This window comes from Myotis davidii, unplaced genomic scaffold (assembly GCF_000327345.1).
Source record: "Myotis davidii unplaced genomic scaffold, ASM32734v1 scaffold1521, whole genome shotgun sequence".
Classification (NCBI taxonomy): Eukaryota; Metazoa; Chordata; class Mammalia; order Chiroptera; family Vespertilionidae; genus Myotis; species Myotis davidii.
Window position 1 is genome coordinate 33,244 of NW_006291034.1, and position 4,839 is coordinate 38,082.

A 4,839-nucleotide genomic window follows, 5' to 3' on the forward strand; every position below is an offset into this window, starting at 1 on the left:
GTCGGAGACCCCCTTCCGAGGCCCCGCCCGCACCCCAGGCCATCTCCCCGCTGAGGCAGTTGCTGCAGCAGCTCATTTGCCGGTCACCAGGGGGCAGGGGCAGTCCCGGGACACCAGGGCTCCGGGTGGCCCCCAACCAAAGAAAGTGCTGGGCGGCGGCGGGAGGAGAGCCCGCTGCGGTAGCATCAGGTGACGCGTGTGGCCTTGAACCCGAGTCCACACCAGGCACCGAGGACTCGCCGTGAGGCCAGCAGGTGCCCCAGGACCTGAGAGGACGGAGAGCCACCCTTGGAGGTCAGGGATGAGGAAGCGGGACGGCGGGCTGGGAGGGGCCCGGCCCTCGGGTGGCTGAGCCCGCTCAGGAGGGCCCAGGGTCCCAGCACCTGCAGGTCCAGCCCGCCCACCCCCCGGTTTGCAGCCCACACAGCAAGGCTCCCAGGCTGAAAGGACGGAACAGACACAGGATGAAAGACGAGGATCCGTGGGGATCGGGCCTGGCTCAGGTGTCCCCGCCACAATCGAGGGGGCAGTACCGGGTCACGGTCCTGGAGAGCCGCTGGGGGTTAAGGCCCCAGCTGAGCAGGTGAGCAGTGAGCCAGTTCATCGCGAGGCCTCGGTCCAGCGGAGAGGCCGCTGGTTGCCAGCTTGGCCTCAGGACGCCTTACTCACGAAGCAGGCCCGAGGCCCCAGAGGGCTTTGGCTCTTTTTGCTGCTGAGATTTGTTATATTGCACTGGAAAGCTTCAAAGTCTGTCCATCTATATTTATGTGACAGCTATAAACGGAGTGAGATTAACATAACATATTTTTGTGAAAGATGACTGGTGTGCAAAGCAAAATAAATGCTAGTGATGTGCGTGGCATTGTTCAGTTTGTTTTGCAAATCTGATGTCTGGCTTTCATAGAGACGGATTCTCGTATCTGCCCATGAGAGAAGGTGCGCAATCTCGGGCAGATGCCAATTAAGCAATCGCCACTAACTGTTTTCAAGAAATACTCCCCAGGAAGGCTGTTCTCTGGGTGAGCTCTGCCTCGGGTCAGCTGAAGACCAGGGCTGAGGGCGGCTTCCCGGGAAGAACAAACAGCACAAGTCACAAATCCACTGGAAATGGGTTGTTCAAGGAGAAGGGTCCCTAATGCCCGAAAAGGAATAAGGAAATTCTAACGAAGTGAATTCCCCAGGCCGACAATGAAACCACACAGTATTTAGCTGGACGTTAGTGTGTTTTTGTTGTGTGTTTTTTAAAATATATTTTTTTATTGATTTCAGAGAGGGAGAGGGAGATAGAAACACCAAGGGTGAGAATCATTGATCGGCTGCCTCCTGAGTGCCCCACAAGAGGAAAGCAAGGTGAATGAATTCCTGGCCCACCCCTAAAATTCCCTAAGGTTTGTAGCCCTGCCTGGAGGGCTCACCCCACCAGGTGGCAGGGAGGGGCTGCAACGGGGGTAGATTCTGGGGGGAGCTCAGGTGCGTCAGACTCCCTGGTCCCTCCCTGCAAGCTCACTCCAACCTCACTTCACAGGCTCCTCTGAGGTCCTGTCTCCCTTTTACTTTATTCTGGGAATTCTCCATTGGGACAGCATTCCCACTCAGCCTGACCCCAGGGCACTTTGCACCTCTCCCACCCCCAAGAGTCCCTCTTCCATACAGAAACCCGTCACCACGTCACCCAGGCCTCCTCACTGCCCTGCCGGCACTTCACCTACACGAACTCGGAGTTGTACAGTGCACATCCATTCAACACGGGCTTGGTCAATGGGGATTGATGGCATTGCTACCATGCCAACCTATCAGTGGGCCCTATCTGATTATTACCACCATGCCAACAGCGTGCGCCCCTGGGAAGAGCAGCGGGCTCAATGCTGAGTAAGGAGCCACAGAACACAGTGCCCTCCGTGATGCCCTCACCCAGTCCTTTGTCTTAGCTTGATTAGGCCACTTGCAAAGAAGACAAACCCAAAACCCTGAGCCAAGGCCCTCTCCAGGGCATCCCCACCATTCATGGGAAGCGAGCAGCCGGGAGGAGAGGGAGACAACACTACCAGCTTAAGGCCTGAGAGGGGGTTGCAGGTTGAGACAACCACATCTCCACCCAAATTCCTCCGGGGGGTGTGTAGGCCCCACAGAAAACAGAGGAGAGGAAGGAAGCAGAACACGCAATCCTACAGCATTTTCTTGCCCTGATTGAGGTGCCTGAACTTGGTGCTGTGGTCACTAAGGAGATTTGTAGAGATTTAAAAAAATATATGTTTTATTGATTTCAGAGAGAGGAAGGGAGAAGGAGAGAAGGACAGAAACATCAATTATGAGAGAGAGTCATTGATCCCAGCTGCCTCCTGCAAGCCCCACACTGGGGATCAAGCCCACCACCCAGGCATGTGCCCTGACCAAGGAATCAAACCCTGACCTCCTGGTTCATGGTTCGACGTTCAACCACTGAGCCACACCAGCTGGGCATATGTAGGGATTTTTAAGCAAAACGTGAACTAATCAGATTTGCATTTGGGAAGTCATTCTCCTAGCAGTCTGGTGGGTCAATCATTTGTTTGGTCTTCATCATATTCCCAATTAGAAGACCAGGACTAAACTGGTAATGAAGGATTTTTTGCCACAAAAATAATACAGAGCTGACATCTTTAATTTATAAAAAAGCTCATACAAATGGATATGAAACAGCACCAGAATGTGTCTGTCTAGGAAACAAATGAGTGGTTGGCCTGAAGAGCTCACTTCCGGAAAATATTGAGTGGATAATATGAAAAGTGACCAGCCTCGCTATTACATAAATACATGGTAAACCCGGCCGGCGTGGATCAGTGGCTGAGCGTCAACCTAGGAACCGAGAGGTCATGGTTTGATTCTCGGTCAGGGCACATGCCAGGGTTGCAGGCTTCATCCCCAGTGTGGGGCGTGCAGGAGGCAGCCGATCCATGATTCTCTCTCATCATTGGTGTTTCTCTCTCCCTTCCTCTCTGAAAGCAATAAAAATATTTTTAAAAAATAAATAAATAAAAGCATGGTAAGATCACAGCTTGATCCACTTCAGGGGTGCAGGCAGGGTTAGGTGAGGAGGACGTTCTGTTGACAGTGAGACAGGTTCAGCATTCCAGGAAGGAACTTGGGCGGCCTGCTCATCCCCTTGGACCCAATGACTACATTTCTCGGAATTGATCAGAAAGCATATCAGGAAGTTATCAAAGATATGGACAAAGCCTATGTGTAACATGTACTATGTATAATACAAAATGCCCACAGTCTTGGGAACTGTAAGAACCTACAATATGATATAACTGTTAACCACCCTTCAAATTATGCGGAAGCCTCATCAGTTCTGTTTTCTGATGCACATAAAGTAAACCCTGGGATGAAAGATGCTGACATGTGAGTAGAGGTTATCATCAGTCGGTGACAGTATGGGTGATTTCTACTTTTTAAAAAACATTTTCCCATATTCTTTTTCCATAACAACAGGAGGCTTAACCTCGAATAGGAAGTGCAGGCCTCGTGAGTTGCTCCCAGGGAGGCAACCCCGGGGCCCTAAAAACCGAATCACACACAGGTACGTACAGCCGTACAGCCTACCTGGAGTTCTCAGCCCACATAAATAATAAAAAAATACAGGTCACACCCTCTTCTATGTCCCTACCGTAAGCTTTGTGCTTTACATGCTTAACCTCTCTGAATAAGGTTATTATTAGCAATATTCCCGTTCTAGAGATGGAGGAGCGGAGGCCCCGGCTCCTCCCAGCGTTCTCTTGCCCCCTCCCTGTCCACTCTGCCCATTTAGTTAGCCCGGTGCTTCGGCGTAGCCCTGGTGTCTGAGCCGCCGATGTTTCCCGTTGTCGCTGGAAAACTCCTTTCCAAAGTGAACACGTCGGGGATGGGGTGGGGGCAGGCGCTCCTGAGGGCACTGCCCCTTCCTCCTCTGTGGCTTTAACTTGGCCCGGGGCGCGCCCAGCCTTCTCACTCCGTGGCGGTGCCTGGCAGGTGCCCTTTCCTCCAAGGAGCCAGGTGGGTGCCCAGATCCCGCTCAGCCAAGAGGCATGTCCTCTCCCTCTGGCCCCGGGCGCCTCCCAAGGCCCAGGCCCTCTGCACTGCACGCCCTTAGCTCTCTCAGCGCCTTCCCTGTCCTTCTCCAACCTCTTCTTTTTCCTCTTCATTCCGGGCACCCACCTCTGCCTCTATCGCGTTGTCTCTGTCATCATTGCTAAAGCAAATACCGAATCACTGCCTTTGAAAGAAGAGGGTTTTTGTAGAACAGTGGTTCCAAGATTCCTTCCTTCACAGGCACCCTTCCCGGGCACCCTGTCTCACAGCTCCCACCTCCTGTCTCCTCAGGGGTGTAGGACCCATTGTGTTCTTTTAGGGTGTTGGGTGGGCAGATGGCTGGTGTGTGTGTGTGTGTGTGTATGTGTGTGTGTGTGTAGCGGGCGGGGTGGAGGGTGGGGGGCGGGGGGCGTCTGTGCAAGGCCTGGCGCCTCTGAGGGGGAAAGAACTGCCCTTTGTCTTCTAGGCCAAGCTCCCCACTGACTGCAGCGGAGGAGGGCGATGGCTGCCTTCCCCAGCCCCTGCCTCAGGGGGTGTCTGCTCACCCTCCTGCTTCTGCATCTGTGCAGGCTGCACGCAGGTCCCGTGGATGCAGGTGGGTCTCCCTGCTGTCCCTGGCCTGCAGGGTAAACAGAAATGACCCCATTCGGTTCTCCCTGGAGGCTCAGCCTGGGCCCCAAACGGGTGTCATGGGGCGGGCTGCCCCAGGAATGAGCGTAGGGACGCTGCCCTGGGGCAGGGAGCCCGGTCCCCATCTGTCCTCGGCCCTACTGGTGTCTGGTTGTCCCG

At 54.1% G+C, this 4,839-nt stretch overlaps 1 protein-coding gene across 1 annotated transcript in view; it reads left to right on the top strand.

Moving 5' to 3' along the window:
* The window catches only part of BTN1A1 (butyrophilin subfamily 1 member A1), a 21,904-nt gene that overhangs the window by 12,161 nt on the left and 4,904 nt on the right, over positions 1-4,839 (top strand). The gene's annotated exons all lie outside the window — the stretch shown is intronic.